Here is a 20,239-nt window from a genome sequence, read left to right on the forward strand (position 1 = left end):
TACAACACAAACCCAGTACAACAACTGTACAATCACATCATTTACTTTTGCTTTTGCTCTTAGCTGGCTTACTTTAGGAAAGCAATCCATCTCTTGTTTGGCCTTCCTCTTTTTCTACTCCCTTCTGTTTCCCCAGCATTATTGTCTTTTCTAGTGAATCATGTCTTCTCATTATGTGTCCAAAGTACGACAACCTCAGTTTCATAATTTTAGCTTCTTGTGATAGTTCTGGTTTAATTTATTCCAAAACTCAGTTATTCGTCTTTTTCACAGTCCATGGTAGGTACAAAGCTCTCCTCCAACACCACATTTAAAGCAGTTGATTTTTCTCTTTTCTGCTTTTTCCACTGTCCAACTTTCACATCCATTCACACAGATCAGGAATATCATGGTCTCAGTGATCCTGACTTTAGTGTTCAGTGATACATCTTTGCATTTGAGGACCTTTTCTAGTTCTCTCATAGCTGCCCTCCCTAGTTCTTGCCTTCTACTGATTTCTTGACTATTGTCTCCATTTTGGTTAATGACTGTGCCAAGGTATTGATAATCCTTGACAAGTTCAATGTCCTCATTGTCAACTTTAAAGCTACATAAATCCTCTGTTGTCATTACTTTAGTCTTCTTGACATTCAGCTGTAGTCCTGCTTTTGTCCTTTCCTCTTTAACTTTCATCAGCATTCATTTCAAATCATTACTGGTTTCTGCTAGTAGTATGGTATCGTCTGCATATCTTAAATTACTAATATTTCTTCCTCCAATTTTCACACCTCCTTCATCTTGGTCCAATCCCGCTTTCTGTATGATATGTTCTGCGTATAGATTAAACAAACAGGGTGATAAAATACACCCCTGTCTCAAACCCTTTCCTATTGGGAACCAATTGGTTTCTCTGTATTTTGTCCTTACAGTAGCCTCTTGTCCAGAGTGTAAGTTGCGCGTCAGGACAATCAGATGCTGTTGCACCCCCATTTCTTTTAAAGCATTCCATAGTTTTTAATGATCTACACCATCAAAGGCTTTGCTGTAATCTATAAATCACACTGTGATTTCTTTCTGAAATTCCTTGGTCCATTCCATTATCCAACGTATGTTTGTGATATGATCAGTAGTGCCTCTTCCCTTTCTAAATCCAGCTTGGACATCTGGCATTTCCGCTCGATATATGGTAAAAGCCTTTGCTGTAGAATCTTGAGCATTACTTTACTTGCATGTCATATTAAGGCAATAGTTTGATAATTACTGCATTCCCTGGGATCCCCTTTCTTTGGAATTGGGATGTATATTGAATGTTTCCAGTCTGTGGGCCATTGTTTAGTTTTCCATATTTGTTGACTGATTTTTGTTAGAATTTGGACAGATTCAGTCTCAGTAGCTTCTAGCAACTCTATTAGTATGCCATCTGTTCCTGGTGATTTGTTTCTTCCAAGTATTTTAAGAGCAGCTTTCACCTCACTCTAACATTTCTGGTTCTTCATCATATGGTTCCTCCGTGAATGAATCTATCATCCTGGCATCTCTTTTATAGAGTTCTTCAGTGTATTTCTTCCATTTTCCTTTATTTCATCTCGGTCAGTCAGTGTGTTCCCCTGTTGATTTTTCAACATCCCTACTCTTGGTTTAAATTTCCCTTTCATTCTCTAATCTTTTGGAATAGGGGTCTTGTTCTACCCTTTTTGTTGTCCTCTTCTATTTCTATACAATAACTATTGTAATAGTTCTTTGTCCCTATGTACTAGGCTCTGTATTGTTGCACTTAGGCTTCTAACTGTGTTTCTTTCTCCTTTTGCTTTTCTTATTTATTTATTTATTTATTTAATTTAATTTATATACCGCCCTAAGCCCAAGGGCTCTCTGGGCGGTGTACATAAAATAAAACAGTCAGGAATATATAAATACAATAATACAATAAAATCAAGCCAACAAAAGTAAACAAAAATAATCAAACAGCAGCAAAATACAACAATACATATAATAAAACGCATTAAAATGCCTGGGAATATAAAAAGGTTTTCACCTGGCGCCGAAAAGATAGCAGCGTCGGCGCCAGGCGCACCTCATCTTCTGTCTTTAACCATTTTAAGAGTTTCTTCAGTCATCCATTGAGGTCCTTCTCTCTTTTTAACTAGAGGTATTGTCTTTTTGCATTCTTCCCTGATAATGTCTCTGATTTCACTCCATAGTTCTTCTGGTTCTCTGTCAACTGAGTTTACAGCCTCAAATCTGTTCTTTATTTGATCTTTATATTCTTCTGGGATGTTATTTAAATTGCATTTTGGCATTATGATTGTTTGTTGTTCTTTAGCTTTACTCTGATTTTCTATATTACCAGTACATGATCTGTACCACAGCCTGCTCCTGGTCTTGTTTTTGCAGAAATTATGGAACTTCTCCATCTTCTGCTTCCAATTATATAATTGATTTGATTCCTATATTGACCATTTGGTGATGTCCAGGTGTACAGTCATCTTTTCGGTTGCTTAAAAAATGTGTTTGCAAGAAGAAATTATTGGCTTCACAGAATTCAATAAGTCTTTCTCCTGCTTCATTTCTAACTCCTTAGCCCTACTTTCCCACAATTCCTAGTTCTTCTCTGTTCCCTACTTTTGCATTCCAGTCCCCCATGATTATCAGAATATCTTGTTTTGGCGTGTGATCAATTTCTTCCTGTACTTCTTCATAAAATCTCTCCAATTCCTCTTCTTCTGCATTTGCCGTTGGAGAGTAGACTTGAATGATGGTTATGTTAGTAGGTTTCCTGTTTAATCTCATTGATATCACTTGCTCAGACCTTGTGTTGTAGCTTCTAATTGCTTTTACTACATCTCACTATTGAAGTAACCCCATTTCTTCTTTATTTCTCATTTCCTGCATAAAATATTTTGTGGTTGCATGATTGAAAATGTCCCATTCCAGTCCATTTTAATTCAGTCATGCCAAGTATTGTAATGTTGATACGTTCCATTTCTTGCTTGACAATTTCTAACTTTCCCTGATTCATGCTTCTCACATTCCATGTTCCTATTCTGTGTGTCGTACAACTTCGGACTCTTCTTTCGCATCTGTGCACATCAGCCTCTGGGCTTCCTTTCAACTTTGACCCAGCTGCATCATTAGTCACAGCGCGACACGTACTCATCCTTTGTTCTTCCCCAGTAGCTCGAGTGCCTTCTGACCTGGGAGTCTCATCCTCCAACACTATCTCATGTTGCATTTTGGATACTCTGTTCATACATATTGTACAGTAGGCCAAAAAAAACAGTCAGAGCTTTGTACACTCAACATCTCTCACAGACACTTCTTTCCATCTTCCATCCTGCAGAACAAGAGTCATTATCACAATTTAAGGACACATTCTAACCAGGCAAAAATACTGAAGGGGGCTGGTGGAGGCCTGACATTGGGAGATGGGCCATGGGGAGCATGTGAAGGGCCAGATAGAGAGGTCTGGATGGCCATGTTTGGCCTCCAGGCCTGAGGTTACTCATCCTGGTTCCATGCACAAAGCTGAACAGAAACTGCTGTGACTGCTTTATGCAGAGGCAGAAGCAACTCGTATTTGTCCTTTGTTCTTCCCCAGTAGCTTGGTGAGTGCCTTCTGACCTGGGGGTCTCATTTTCCAGCACTATCGCGTGTTGCATTTTGGATACTCTGTTCATAGGGTTTTCCTGGTAAGAGGTATTCAGAGGTGGTTTACCATTGTCTTCCTCTGAGTTCGGATGCATCTTAGTCTGGTGTCTCAGCTTTGACCATTCCGCCTTTGGTGCCCCTGCTAGGAGTCTAGCCTCTTGGTCTAGAATCCTGATGGCATTGCTCTTACCTTCTTCAACACTCTCAAACCCCCTCACCACGTTAAGGTGTGCATCCTAGAGGGGGAAGTGTACAGAAATATATATACTGGGGTAAAGGGTCCATAAAATGTATATATTAGTGAAATTATTGGGAAAATTGCATTTCAAATTACAGTGACCTGGGGAAGGGCCATAGCGCAGTGGTCGAGCAGAAGGCCCCTAGTTCTACTCCCAGATTCTCCAGGTAGACCTGGGATAGAGATGGGATAGACCCTGTCTGAAACTCTGGAGAGCCACTGCCAATCAATATAGATAGTACTAAGCTAGATGGACCATTGATCCATCCGACTCAGTATAAGGCAGCTTCCTGTGTTCCTGTGAGGATGCCAAGGGCCAGGTAGAGAGGCCTGCATGGCCATGTTTGTATATTAGGCAAAATTGCATAGAAACTTGTATATTAGGATAAGTTCATGCTAAAATGCTGAGAAATTTTCATGAGGATTTTTTAAAAAACACAGATTACTGAAGAACTGTGAAGTGAATTCATGACTGAAGAAATAAGAAACTGAGAGAACATAGGATTGCCATATTGCCTGGTTAGCCAGGTTTTACCCGGATTCTTTGCATGCCACCTGGCGCACGGTTTACCCCTTAGGTGGCCCGGATTCTCAGCTTTAATTTTAAAAAAAAGTTTCTAGGTGGTCCGGTTCTCGAGATATACATAAAAACGTCAGCTGCCCCCTGACTGTTAAATCTTTCTTTAAACAGTACTGTATAGCACTTCGTAGCTTTAACCCCGCCCGTTCAGAATTGCAGCCAATCAGTGAAGCCAGGGTTGTGTTTCAGTTTGAGGCAGTGTCTAGGAAACCTCACTGCAATGCCAGAAAATGGTGGTTTCCCCCCCGTTTATCTGAAAATCTCATAAATTGGGTAAGTATATACATTTCAGGTTTTTTTCCTCTTGTGTGCAGGAGTCAGATCCTGGGCAGTGTTTTGAAAACCTTCCCAATACTTGCTTTTGTAAAAGCAATGTTAATCCCATATGCCCAGAGTAAATCCCATTGAATTCAATAGGACTTACTTTTGAGTAGACATGGTTATGAATGTGCTCAAAATCAATGGGACTTTGGAGTGAATGTAAAAAAGAATTGTGTTTGTGTTCTAACTCTTTCTGTTCCCCTCCCCTCCAGTCCTATTTTAAAGCAAGTAGGCAGGGCTTACTTAGGTATTACAGTTTTTATTCTGTAGAAAACTAATACTGATTTTTTAAAAAACTAATACTGATTTTTCTGCAATGACCAACTGGTTTGACAATAAACTATTATATGGGCTGTATGTATTTATACATCTGCAGTGTGTGCGCGTGCATGTATGGAGTCTTTCCAACACCCCTGTGAGGTAGGGTTGGAAACCAAGGCAGCTCACAACAAGAAATAAAGCCATTTAAAATCCAATAACCATAAAAACAAGTATAAACAGTTGCAAAACAGCGTAAAGTGGCATTTGGAATTTTAGGTTGTGTGAATGAAGTTGCTTATCACTTGAGGTTGCAGTTCTGCCCCTGTTTGAGTAAACCCCACTGAATACACTGGGACTTGCTTCTGAATAAATAAACCTAGGATTGCACTATAAATATCTTTACAGTTTGTGTAAATAAATATATTTGATAGTCATGCTTATTTAAATATTTCTTCATTTATCATATTTTTGGTTTTTGGTTAGGAATCCTGACTCGTTGTGAGATGCTTAGTTTTCTGCCTTACTCATAGGAATCTTGTTGTGGTTGGTATGGTATTGCATTTAAGAAATCATGATACAAAATGGCCTGAATCAGAATAAGGCAGATTCCTTGGTTCCTAAAAGTGGGAAGAGACTCAAGGGCCACAGTGACTCCAACTTTTATTTATTTTTATTTACAACATTTATATACCTGTTCATTGTAAAAAATTTCAAAGCGGTTTACACAAAGAATTAAAACAATAAAATTATTGGCAAAAGCGTTAAGGACAGATACTTAAAAACATTCAAAATAATAAAACGAACAATGAGTTAAAAACAGATTTAAAAACACAATAGCTTTTACATGCCTGGAGAGGCTTGCCTCAAGAAAACTGATTTTAGCAGGTGCTGAAAAGAGGCATCTGCCTAATGTCAATAGGCAAGGAGTTCCAAAGCGTAGGTGCTGCCACTTTACAGGACTGATTTCTTACAAGAGCAGAACAAGTACTATGTGGCACCCATAACATGGAAAGCACAGCTTGAACTTGGCCTGGTAGCAAATCAGCAACCAATGCAGATTTCAGAGCAGAGGTGTAATGTGCTGATAGGATCTCACTCATGTTAGCAATTGTGCTGCAGCATTCTGCATTAACTGCAGTCCCCAGGTCAGGTTGTGCTGCATGGCGATTTCTGTGACCTTGGCTGACTGGCTGCTAGGATTTTTTTAGTTTGGGTTTTTGGTTATGAATCCTGACAGGTTGTGGGATGCTGAGTTTTCTGCCTTACTCATAGGAATCTTGTTGTGGTTGGTATGGTATTACTTTTAGAAAAGTGTTACTGCCTTTTGTGTTGTTTTTTTCCCTATTTGCATTTCACTTATCTTTAACCTCACTCCGTTACAGCCATAGAAGCAACAGCAGCATATGCAAGATAATTAACTCCCATTAGTGATAAGAGCAAGAAATTATAATTATTATTTTAATTAAAACAAGAGGCTTATCAGTACTTTGAAGAGGACCAGATATTTATTTTCTTTCTGAGCCCAGGACTGGGTCTTTCACGATGCCGGGTGGTGGGGTGGGGGGAGCAGGAGAGTAGTTGATAAGACAGACATCCTGGCATTGGTAATCTAATTAGCAAGGTATTGTTGCACACTTCCAGGCCCAGTTTCATTTTGAGTATGGAGGTGGAACCTGTGTAGATGTGGTTGATCAAAGGGAGAAGAAATTTTGAGTTAAGCAAAGCTCTGCTTTTATAAAACCTAAGAAACATACAGATACTTTGAATGTCTGAGTGCCTGCACCAGTGGAATACTGGAAGAACTTGTAAAACTTGCTGCAACAGTATTTAGAACTGAGCATGTGGTGTGAAAGACTCCTTTTCCTAACATTTTGGCTTCTTGTTTTTCTCCACCCACCACATCTCTGAAATATATCGTATATGTAATGGTTAACTGTACTGCTGCCCAGACTTACTTTATGTTTGTTGCTATTTTGTATTTTTATTATGTTTTTATATTGATTGTGTATTTTTATTGTTTTTATTATATTTGTAAGCTGTGCTGAGCTCTGTTTTTAACAGCAGAAGGGCAGGATATAAATCCTCTTAATCAATCAATCAATATTCCATAGTGTTGGAAACTTGAGTCTAGGCATTTAAGGCTAAAAATGTTGCTTTAAAAAAAAAGATTTCTCAGATCTTTCCCCAGTTTTTGGTGGTAATTCCTAGGCACAAAAGCAAAAGAACTGGACAATCCAAATATTAATATGCAAATAATTTGCATAATATGCAAATAATTTGCATAACATGCAAATTAGCCTACCTGGATTTGTGGAACTGGAATATGGCAACCCTAAGAAAACAGAAATGGCAGGTTTGTGATCCCTAGTACTACCTTGCCCCCAATAAACACCACAGTGACTCTCTTGCTTTGGTGAAGGCACTCCCCACCCCCAACCCCCAGCAAGCAACTACAGCAAGGAATCTGCACTGTGGCCTTTCTCATTGTTTCACAATATCTCCTGACAACAGCAATCCCACCCTGAGCTGTTAGACAAAAAATATATCAATGCCTTTGCACCTTGGCCTGTCACAGCAAAGGATTTATTCCAGGGTATATTCTAGTTCTTGGCTCCCAAAGTCTTCAGCTGGCAAAACAAATGTATAAAGGCCAGCTTCAGCAGTAGAAGCCACTGGGGAGTTTGACTTTATCATGAAAGATAGGTAAGTTGCAGATTTTACCACCTGATCTAAAAAATTGCTTCAGACTGATAATGAGGAAAAAAACCAGACATATCCCAGAACAAAAAGTTGCACTGAAACACAAATGGGCATATCAAAGCTTGTAATTGTAGCACTCTTGGAGTATAAAAGAAATTAACTTATTAACAAAAAGATCCCTGTGTGGGCACTTAAAGACAGAAGCAAGTAGTAATTAAAGACAATTGAATCTTACAGTATCACGGTGTCCTGTAGGTGGCTTCAAATTACAAGCTGCAATGTAAATGATAAACTGCTTCAATTTTTTAAGCAGCATGTGAAAATTATGTGCTATAAGAGCATATAATATATATTTCTTGAAGAAGAACATCTCAAGGAAAACAAATGGATTGGACAGTGAAGTCTACATTCCTTTAGAACCTGTAAAATATTTACAAAATCCAATTCATATTTTTGCTAACTATAATTAATTGCTCATAATATATAGCATGCAGAATAGGATCCTACCATTGGGATGGGAGACAGTTTGTCTCCTTGAATTGACACCAATCCTAGTGCAAACTTGGTCTTGAGCCCTGATGGGTCAAGGGTCTGATGCTGGTTCCTGTGTAGCGCAGGAGCCATAACACTAATATGATGGCAGTAGAGCAGAGGTAGCCAATGAGGTATCCTCCAGACTGCAACTCCCTTCATCCCCAGACAGAATGGCCAGTTATCAGGGATTATGGGAATTGGAGTTCAACACCATCTGGAGGGCACCATGTTGGCTATCCTTGTGGTGGGGAGTAGGGAGAATCCTATGGCCCCTTTCGATAGAGCACAAAACCTCATGCAATGCAGGGGTTTTCCTGGCAAGTAGAACAGAACTAGGTAACAAATAATTATTTATTGATATACAGTTTTTATGCCACCCTAAAAGCATTGTTTTCTTGGTATAAATTTATTATTATTATTATTATTATTATTATTATTATTATTATTATTATTATATCCTACCCTTCCTCCCAGCAGGAGCCCAGGGTGGTAATAATAAAAAAGTATGGGGGGAAATGTGGCCCAGGAGAGGGTTTTCTCTGTGGCAGCTCTTAAATTGTGGAACTCCCTCCCCACAGAAGTACATATAGCATTTACACTGTACAAATTTCATCATATGCTGAAGATGCACCTCGTTCATAGTTAAGGTGTTTTTTTTTGTGAGGCCTACATGTTTTGCTGAACTGATACTGTTCTGTTCCATGCGGAACTGTTTAACTTGTTTTTATAACTCTATCTGTTTTTCTATCTGAATATTATGTGGTTGTGTCCTGCCCTGGGACCTTATGATGAAGGGCAGATATGATACCTTATAAATAAAATGAAATAAAATACAAACAATTAAAAAATTAGTGTAAAACAATAAAAACAATTGTAATATAAAATACAGCTCAACAGAGATAAGAAATGAAATTAAATGCAAACATATCTTCACAACTATCACTGCTATAGTTTGATTATAACAAAACTTTGGTTTTAACCACAGAGCTCAAAGAGAAAATACCAACCAAGTCTACATATTGCTATCTAAAGTAAAATAGTATTCACTGATAAGCATAAAAAAACCTTGAGGTTTAAGAAAGTACCTATAGCCAACAGATATTTCTATCAAACTTCAAAAAGGAGGGAAATTGAGCTGCATACTGAATGCACCAGGGAGCAGGAGACCTGACCTCCTCTCTGAGATATTGTACTGCCCTACACATTTGTCAAAATGCAAACACCATTTGGGTTGGTCTTTCACAGTCTTATCCACTTCCTGTGTAGCTTGGAAGAATTTGGTTACATGTGCCTTTGAGCATATGGTGAGTGGTGGCAACACCTGTAATCTCCAAAGACTGAGAATTACATTTTTGTATGTTTGTTGGTATTCTTCTTAGTTTGCTTCTCTCCTGTGTTACTACTGTTTCTACAGAGAATCTAACCTAGAAAAATATATTTCTCATATTATTCATCCTAGAAATCTGTGTCAAATTTATGTTTATTAATTTCAAAGCCTTTTTATTGGTCAGTGTCATATGATGGTGAAGACAGCCTTTTGTGTTTCAAAATTGAGGTTATGTTCTATTTCTATTTTGGGTGCATTAACAGTTGAATCTGAAACTGCAGTTTGATGTAAAATAATACTGATTACAATATGTTGCCACTTAAGGAATGACTCTAGCCATTGAAAAAAACAAACTTGCCCTGCTCAAGATGCATGTTTTCAGCCTGCTATGCACAAACCACTCCACTTAAGGAAAGATGGACATGGTCAATTAAAAGCATAGAGCACACCTAGAATTTTGCTAGACTATATTTCACCTTCCACTGTTTTATCTTGTGCAAACTGAGACGTTCCTCATCTCCATTGAAAACTATTTTTCAGAATAGTCAGAGCCATTATTCCATAATAGTTTTTGGAGTTTTTTTAGTGTTGCTGTATTTTGCATATTCGCAGAAACAGAAGCAAAAGAAAATGATTGACTGTAGGAAACTTCACTAAAATTGCAAAGTTAATAAAACATTTGAAGTTACTATCTGAACTCTACCAGCTGTCTTAATATTGTTGCTTCCTCCCTGCTAAAAGAAGATCAGCACAGCACATGTCTTCTTTCTGTTATTTGGGCTGATTGCAGGTGTTGCCAGCACTCACCATATGCTCAGAGGGACATGTTACCAAATTCTTCCAAGCTGCACAGGAAGTGGATTGGACTGTGAAAGACCAACCTAACTTGTGTTTGCATTTTTACAAATTTGTATGGCAGTCATTCATTGGCGATCACTCGTGGCTGAGTAAGATTGTCTTCCAAGATAAGGTCTTTGTCAGTGGGTCCGTAAGTGACTGTGGAGGCCAATTCTGGATCCACACAGCCTCCCACAGTGAGGACATAGGTTTCCAGATGGAAGATGGTCACGATGAGGATTTGTTTGCTGTGCCTTCCACTTAGCTCATTTGTCCCTTTTGCCCTGTACTCATGCTTCTTCAAAGTCCATAGCACCTTTGATAATGGTCGACCTCCAATTGAGACACTCATGGGCCAAGGCTTCCCAGTTCTTGATGCTCATGTTACATTTTTTTAGATTCGCTTTAAGAACATCTTTAAACCTCTTTTGCTGTCCACCGATATTCCATTTTCTATCCTTAAGTTGGGAGTAAAGTATCTGCTTTGGAAGACGGTGATCAGGCATTCCAACAACATGGCCAGTCCAGAGAAATTGATGTTGAAGGATCATTTTTTCAACACTGGTAGTCTTTGCTTCTTCCAAAATGCTAACATTAGTCCATCTGTCTTCCCAACTAATTTGCAGAAGTTTCCAGAGGCAGCATTGGTGGAATCTTTCAAGAAGTTGGGAGTAGCGTTTATATATGGTCCATGTTTCACAGGCATACAGTAAGGTCGGTAGTACAATGGCTTTGTAAATAAGTATTTCGGTCTCCCTGCGAATATCCCGATCCTCGAACACTCTATGCTTCATTCGGGAGAATGCAGCACTCGCAGAGCTCAGGCGATGTTGAATTTCAGCATCGATGTCAGCTTTTACAGAGAGATGGCTGCCAAGATAGGGGAAGTGATCAATGTTCTCCAGCATCACACCATTAAGATGGATTGATGGTGCTACAGAGGGACTAATCAGAACCTGTTGATGAAGCACTTTGGATTTTTTTATATTAAGTGAGAGCCCAAGCATTCCATATGCTCCTGCAAAGACATTTAGGATAGTTTGAAGATCTTTCTCTGAATGTACGGAGACCACATTATCATCGGTATATTGAAGTTCTATGACAGAGGTTGATATTACCTTGCTTTTTGCTTTCAGTTTACAGAGATTAAAAAGCTTTCCATCTGTTCTAGATATGATTTCCACACCAGTAGGAAATTTCCCCTCAATAAGTTGTAGAATCATAGCAATGAAGATAGCAAATAAGGTAGGAGCAATGATGCATCCCTGTTTGATGCCTGATACGACTCTAAATAGGTCACTCTGAAAGCCATTGTTATCCAAAACTGTCACTGTCATGTTGTCATGAAGGAGTTGCAAAAAGTTCACAAATTTATCAGGGCATCCAGTTTTCAGAAGGATGGTCCAGAGAGCGGTCCGATTCACAGTATCAAAGGCCTTAGTCAGATCAATAAACGCCATATATAAAGGTCGATTCTGCTGCCGGCATTTCTATTGAAGCTGTCATGCAGTGAAGATCATGTCCACTGTCCCCCTGGAAGGGCGGAAACCATTTTGAGATTCTGGGAGGACATCCTCTGAGATCGGTAAGAGGCAATTTGCAAGGATTCTTGCAAGGATTTTACCTGGGGTAGCAAGAAGAAAGTTACCTCGATATTTCCCATAAACTGTTCTATCACCCTTCTTAAAAAGGGTGATAATTATGGCATCCCTAAAGTCTTCCGGGATCTCCTCCCTCATCCAGATTTTTTTGATGAGTTTATGAAGCTGTTGTGTAAGTTCAGGCCCACCTTCTTGAAAGACTTCAGCAGGAATCCCATCAGGTCCACTAGCTTTGTTGTTCTTCATTTGATCGATGGCTTTACTGCCTTCATCCAAATTAGGGGATACTGCAAGCTCATCTCTAGTTTTTTGTTGTTGTGGAATTTGTGAGAAGACCTCACCAGCCACAACAGAGTTACGATTAAAGAGGTCATGTTAATGCTCTTTCCAGCACAGTTTAATAGACTCTTTATCCTTAAGAAGCTTGGTACCATCCATTGAACGTAAGGGATTTGTACCGTGATTTGTTGGTCCATAGATGGCCTTTGTGGCATTAAAAAAGCCCAGTGCATCGTGACCAACTGCAAAGTGCTGGATTTCTTCAGCTTTCTTTATCCACCAGGCGTTCTTAAGTTCTCTAGTTCTTCTTTGGACCTCAGCCTTTGCACTGGCATAGATGTTTTTCTTAGTAGCACAGTTAATGTCTTTCTGCCTTATCTGGAAGGGTTTCCTTTTCTTGTCAATGATATGTTCAATCTCACTATCATTCCCATCAAACCAATCCTGTTTCTTAGTTTGGTATCCAATAGTTTGTAATGGATGTCTTCAGTTTAATCCAGTGTTCCTTGACATTTTCAGGGAGTTCCGTCGGTAGATGTTTCTTGAGAGTTGTTTGAAAGCAGGCTCGCTTAATAGGATCTTGAAGGGCATGGATGTTCATTTTATGCCTTGGTTTTCTTCCTTGGGGCCTACGTTGAGGAACAATATTAATGGCCATAGTGGATCGAAATAATCCTACTCCATATATTCGTCATTCTTGTTCTGGCAGTCCTTTCCAGAAAAAGGTATAACCTCCTTTATTTCCCTTCAGTTGTTCTTCTGCTCTTTGAGTTTCTTGGAGTGCTGCTATGTCAATATTAAAACGTCTCAACTCCCTCATGATGATGGCAGCCCTGCATTCAGGACTTTCACTATCTGTATTGTCCAGCAATGTCCATATAATCCAATTGCCTTTTGCGACCACTAAGAGGCGACCCCACTGGATGCAGTAATCCAGTCAGAGAGAGAGATGAGGCAGACTATGTTTAGGGCAACTTTTCTAGCCTCCTCCCCATATGGGGTGAGAAGAGTGGATCCTGAATAGGACTGCTCAGTCATGGATATAGTTGCTGAACTACTCAACTGCCTCAGTCCTTGAGCCAGGACAACTGAGTCTGTATCCACTGCCCATGTGCCGGTCCACGACTAGGGGCTTCTGGATTTCACAGTCCTGCCCCCGTCGCCATTAGCCAATCACCATGGGACTTTTGGTTTGGTTAGGTTGGAAGACGCCTATGCTTGAATTTGGTTTATGTGGGGAGATCAGCGTATGACGATCAACAGACAATCTTCACAGAAAAAGGCTTTGATCCAATGGCATGGATACCACAATGATTTGAAGTTTTTAACTGCTGCAGCCTTCATCCGCCTTGTTATCCTCTGCCTGTTCTGCCGTTGAGGACTTTCTTGGATCGTTCTTTGTATGGTTTCTCTCCCTTGACCTTACCACCATGGGTGACCCTGTTGGGAGTACATGTCTCCCGACGGCATCACTCACAGGGTTCACTGGAACAATGCAAGCCCACTCACCACTACAAGGTGACGATCCAGCGAGGGGTGTAGGGCAGTACAGTATCTCAGAGAGAGGAAGTCAGGCCTCCTGCTCCCCTGGTGCATTCACTATAGCTGCCCAATTTCTCTGCTTTTTAAGGTTTGATAGAAATATCGGCTGTAGGTATGTTGTTAAACCACAAAGGTTTTTGCCTATTAATGAATTTATCTGCTTTTTAATCCAGGCGGTAAGAAATCCTGTGCAAGTTTGCTGAGAATGGATTGATCATTTGCATGCTTATTGAGTTCAATGGGATTTACTTCCCTGCAATCATGCTTAGAATAGGTGAAACTGACTACAGGGGATGGGGAGGGGAGGAAGGGGAAAGGGGAGGAGGGGGATGGGATCAGGCAGGGGGGAGGGGAGGAGGAGGGCAGGTTTGATTTGCATGCTTATTGAGTTCCGTGAGATTTACTCCCCATGCAATCATGTTTAGGACAGGTAAAACTGACCATGGGGTGGGGAGGGATGGGGTGGGCTGGGAGTGGGCAGGGGAAGAGGAAGAAGGAAAAGAGGAGGGGAGGAAGAAGCGAGGAGGAAGGGAGAGGAGAGGGGAAGGAGGAAAAACGCTGGTCTGATCATTTGCATGGTTATTGAGTTGCGTGGGATTTACTCCTGTGCAATCATGCGTAAGATAGGTAAAACTGACCATGGGTATGGGGAGGGGAGAGGGAGGAGGAATGAGGGGGCAGGAGAAAGGGGATAGGAGGGAGGATAAGGGAAGGGCATGTTTGATCATTTGCATGCTTTTTTAGTTCAGTGGGATTTACTCATGTACAATCATGCTTAGGATAGGTGAAAGTGACCTGGGGGAGGCAGGGAGAGGAAGAGGAGGGCAGGAAGGGGAGGGAGGAAGGGGAAAGAGATGAGATTGGATGGGTGGGCACTGGGCAGAGGGAAAGCCCCTTTCCTTTCCAAAAGGAAAACATTGCGAACAGTATCATTCATTTTCAGCGGTTCCCCCATATTTTTATTCTACAGCAAGCACATGTAGCCTCCCACCCAAATTTAAACCAGAGCTGTCCCTGGCCACATCCACACCAGATCTTTATTCCACTTTAGGCACGCATGGCTTCCCCCATTGAATCCTGGAAAGTGTAGTTAGTGAAGGGTGCTGAGAGTTGCTAGGAGAGGCCCTCTTACTGAGCATGTCCCCACTTATCATTGACTCCAATGTTACATTTCTTCAATTAATTAAAAATCAGCTAGGCATTTTTTTAACTTTTAAACTGCAGAAGATGAAGGTCAGAGTATGGGGCAAGGTCAGTAATAGGATTACAGGTATTCTGTGAACATAGTTGATCTTTAATTAATTTCAACAAATTATGAAAACTCTGACAGAAGAAAGTCCAAAATGGGTCTGGTTTTTTTCTTTCTCTTTTTACACTTTGAACTCTCAATTCTCTCTGACCGTTTTGTGTATCACCATGAAAATTTAGAAGGTTGTTATGCAAGCATTTCTGAGTTCAGGAGTATAAGTTTTGTAAGTTTTTGTTTTAAAATGAGTTTATGGGAAGTATCAGAACAGCATGGGGGTATTTTCAATTTAACATTGTGGAATGAGAAAAATTCATGCTGGCTATAGTATACAGCCAGTCTCGTGGCTGTATACTAAATAGGATCCTCCTTATTTTAATTTGATTGTGTTTCAGTCTGCAGGTTCAGTTAACATTCATAATGCATGCACAGGAAGGCTGAGAATTTTATGGAATGGATTTATATTGGCCAGTCCATTTCCTGAGCTCCAGCATATGCAGGTACGCACTTGCCACTGGTGCTGTTTGTGATTGGTCAGAGAAGTCACAATGTCTGTCAATACAGTGCTAGAATTTTGGAGGTCCCAATTTCTCCTGTGTTTGGCAACTCTTGGCACTCTAGGGCCAGGTCTGGTGAAAGTAGCTGTGCTCATTGTTTAGCTGTGATGTTTATACACCTGCTAGGGCTGAAACAGACATGAGTTGTGCTTGTGTAAACATTCCATACTTGTCCCATTGTGTTTGAATGCACTTACCATGTGCACTACTAATTTCCATTTAGTGTTAATATGATTGTAGCCCATTTGCCACTTAGCAATCAATGGCATGGTACACATGGCCAGTGATGTAATGGAGGGCGACTGCAGGGAAGTATAACTCCAGAACCTTTTTTTCCCAGAGCAGGATTGATAATGTCATCTGCTAGAGTGCCAGGTAATTGACAGACACTCCTTAATCTGACAGGTCTAAATTGCCAGATATTCCTTGCTGTGACATTTATTTATTTCTGCGATTTATTTATCGCCCATCTGGCTGGAAACCGAGCCACTCTGAGCGATGTACAAAGTCATAATATATAAGTATCACAACATCAAAACAGCAATAAAACTAAAACAACAGGTAAAGGTCACCACAGCAAAGTTCAACAAAGCTTCTGGCCCGTATAGTCCACAAGGTGCGTCATTTGCGAAACCGAAAGCGACATCTCCTCTCACTCTCAGCATCCAGCATCCAGCATAGCAAACAGCAAGAGGCAGCACAAACAGGCCCCACGAAGACGCGACCAACAGGAAAATTCTCCCCGAGAAGCCAAAAGCAAAGGCGATGAGAGGCAAAACGCGGCCGACACAAGGTGAAACGAGCAAGGCCAGCACGGCAGGACAACGGAGGCTGCAGGGGAGCGCCCCAATCCCAGCAGCCAATGGAAAAACTGCTGCGGCGAACAATGCTGTCTCCCGAATAGAGGCCGCAGCCCCAGGCCCGCCGAAGGGCCGCAGCCCATCCCCAGCTCCGATCCGGCAACCAGGAAACGGCGGCGGCGGCCCAGCGTAGGTGAAAGTCTTACATCATATTTCTGATAGCTTTCACTTCCATGAAGTTCACTGGACGGTGGCTCCAGGATTCATTTTCCCTCCACAGATGTCTTCTGCAGATTTCAGCACCTTCAGCTAAGCTCATTTTGCAATCTCTATAAACAAAGTCCTCCACTTCTTCCTCCTCCCCTGCCCACTCCAGCCCTACCCAGGGCCAGCATAACACAGTAAGCATGGCAGGAGGGTGCAATGCTTGAGGAGCGCCAGAAGCACTCCTAAGCCCAGAAGAAAAAATAAAAAAAAATAATAAAAAAAATCGTCACATCTGAATGAGATGATAATAAGCTTTCAAAATTTTTGGGTTAGGTTAGCATAGAGAAAGTCAGAGAATGGGGAAAATAAGTAGAGGCTGGATACTTCTTTCCTTTTCATCGATTGCATCCCTACATCATACTACCAGTTTAAATGGTAACACTTCTTTGCAAGATAGGTTTTATTTCTAATTAAAAGCTAAAGGTCACATTTCAGCTGGTTGAAGATCTTTTAGTAAAGCTCAATGCAATTTACAAGTTGAATCTCTGCAATCAGAAGTAAGCACCACTGAGTTCAATAGACCTTACTCCCAAGAAACTATGCAACAGCAGTGTGTGAGTGGGTCAGAGCCACTTCTGCCACCAACCCAGAGCTCCTTTGGCCTTAGCCTGCTTCATCCCCATCCTGGTGAGTGTGGTGTTACTGCTGGAAGAACATCACTGCTACTACACTATCTCTCATACACCGCAGCTGAAACTGTGCATAGGTCTACAGTCATTCTAATAGGAATAAATTTGGTATTTTGTTTGGTGTGTGTGTTTGTGTGTGTTTAATTATGAATCCACACAGCTGCCCACATTTTTGGATTCTGCTTGGGGACATGGCTATGGGGGGTGTCTGAAGGAGCTCTTGCATTTCGATTTACCACACATGATGTGGTTAAATTATCTGGTAAGTGCATTTGAACATGAGATTTATGTGGAACATTTACCCATGGTATGCATCCCTTCTACTTTGAATCTTCAAATTGCATGGACACTTGGAGCCCTCTTGGAGCCCATATGTGCTTAAAATTGCCCAGTTAGGCCTACTGTAGGGTTGAAGGTGGGAAGCAATAGTGTAGCACATCTATTTACTTACCAGATCCTCAATAAATAAGTGTCCCATAAATCAGAAATTTTTACCAAAGTGTGTGTATTTTCTATATCAGTATTTTCTTTAGGAAAACTGATAATGTATGCATTTTTCTTCCTCCAGCTCTCAAACTTGACATTCCTGAAATCAAATAACATCCAAGTATGAAGATAGTTTGCTTCCAGGTATGTTCCTAATTGCAGAACTTAATAGATGTGTTATAGAAAAGAACATATTGTTTATTCTAAAGCAAAGAAAAATACTGTCTGATAAAATGATCAAATAGGGCTTGATCGCAGTTTATTTCTGACCTTTTAATGCCTTCTGTTCCCAATGATTTTCTGTCATTTCTATCTAGCCTTGGCTTGAGAGTCAATCCCAGAGGTGCTTTGCTTTATGTTGCCACTTAACTTTCAACTTCCATTTTTGGAATTGAAAGATAAGTAACTAATTGTCACTGCAGTATCTGAAGGTCTATCTGGCACCCAAATCTAGGAAGTTGCTATAATCCATGGACTTGAAAACTTTACTAGTTTGGCGCAGATCCCTCTGTGTGAGACTGAGAACTGTGCTATAGCTGACTGCTGCCATTGTCATTATTTAGGGCCATCACAATGATTATCTGCCTTCTGCTTTATTAAGCAGTAATGAATTACCTCGTTTCAGTGCAATATTTCATCTGCTGTTCACCGCATTTAAAATCATGCCGCACTGCTAGCTCAGTTTAAATACCAAGGGGCAGAAGCTTTTATGTGAAAAATGTTCACCATTTTGATGAGGAAGCCTGAGTGAAAAGAACATGAACATATGATCCCAACAGTAATGTCTGGTAGTGACTTCAGATGGAGAGGACCAAACCTAATGAAGTCACCCCAATATATTGATTTCTTGAGAAATGAAAATGATGTTGTCTGAAAGAGGAAAGAACAAAGCTTGAAGAGGAAGGCATGCAAAGGACTTTACTTCATGCCCTCTTCTCTCTGTCTCTCTGCCCCAATTTCCATCATGAGTTAGAAATGTCATGTATGAAACACCTTAAGAAACAATCTGTGTTCAATTCTCCATGTCCTACTTTCCAGATGTCTAGGCTAGAGATGTACAATTTCTGGACATTTTGAAGCAACAGGGGGCACTTTTGTGTTCTGACAAGAAAAACAGAGATTTGGGGGAAAGCTTTAAAATATGCAATACATTTTTTTTAGCACCCCTTACAGATTGGAAGTCAGTTCGTTACTTTAGGAACATAAAATGTATTATGTATAACTTGGTTTGCCCATAACATTATAATGACTGGTATATTAAAAGTACAGTTTATTCAGAACACCGGGGGTTTAAAATGTCCCAGAAATGCATTGAATTTTGCCATTGGGGTGTATTTATACCCCATCCAATGTTAATGGATTGGGGTAGTTATACACCCCATGTTTTTTGGTTATGAACACCCCCTCCCACCCCCTTTATGGAATTCAACAGAGAGAAACCTCTTTCTTTGCCCAGACTATCTGCCCCATAACCCTATTTTCTTGGAAAAGCTGGGATAGGAAGGGAAGTAACCAATCTACATCCATCCAGAGCTGATTCCAAGCACCCCCTTTATGGCATTTAAAAGAGAGAAAGCCTTTTATTTACCCAGGCTACCCCTCTACCTCCATTTTCTGGGAGAAGCTAGGTTGTGAATGGGAGTAATTAATCTACATCCATCTGGACCTGATTCTAAGTATTCCTCACTGGGTGTACTCTGACATGCCCAGGGCATTCCCTTTGAAGGGTGACATCTACCTTGGCAAACAGCTTGGAGGAAACCCAGCTTGGTTACAACATTGTTACCAAGCTGGTAGAACCATGCTACAACAGCGGTCGGAATGTAGTTGGGGATACCTTCTTCACCAGCATTGAGTTGGCTGAACATTTTGTGGTAAGGCCCCTTATGCATGTATCATATAAGTCTATATAGTTAGAGTGTTTTGCCCCCCCTCAGAGCTGTAATAAAATTTACTTTTAAAAAGACAAGTGTTCCTGTACCCATTCTCCCCCTTGAGAAACTCTGGGCGTATAGCCAGATTGTAGCTCTTAAATCAATAAGTCTGAGCTTAATGGTAAACACTGAAGAAATACTGAAGTAAGAATACCTTATTAGGTTTCTCTGGATGTCCAGTAGTAACCTTACCTCATATTCGATATACATCTGAGAGATCTGTGAGAATGTCTATGAGAATGGAAAGGTGGAGTCTGTGAGAAGTGGCTGTGAGAATGGAAAGGTGATGCAATTCCAGATTGGATGATCCAGATGAGAGACTATAAAAATAGAGGTCACAAATGCAGTTTTTTTTATCAGTCCTCATGTACTGGTGTTGTGCCCCAGGCACAAGAGGAGTGAGCTCAGGGAGAGGAGTCAGATGAGGACGAGGTTCCTGGGAGCGATGAAGGAAGGGGGAGTGCAGTCAGCCC

This window comes from Rhineura floridana, chromosome 5, assembly GCF_030035675.1.
Source record: "Rhineura floridana isolate rRhiFlo1 chromosome 5, rRhiFlo1.hap2, whole genome shotgun sequence".
Taxonomy (NCBI): domain Eukaryota; kingdom Metazoa; phylum Chordata; class Lepidosauria; order Squamata; family Rhineuridae; genus Rhineura; species Rhineura floridana.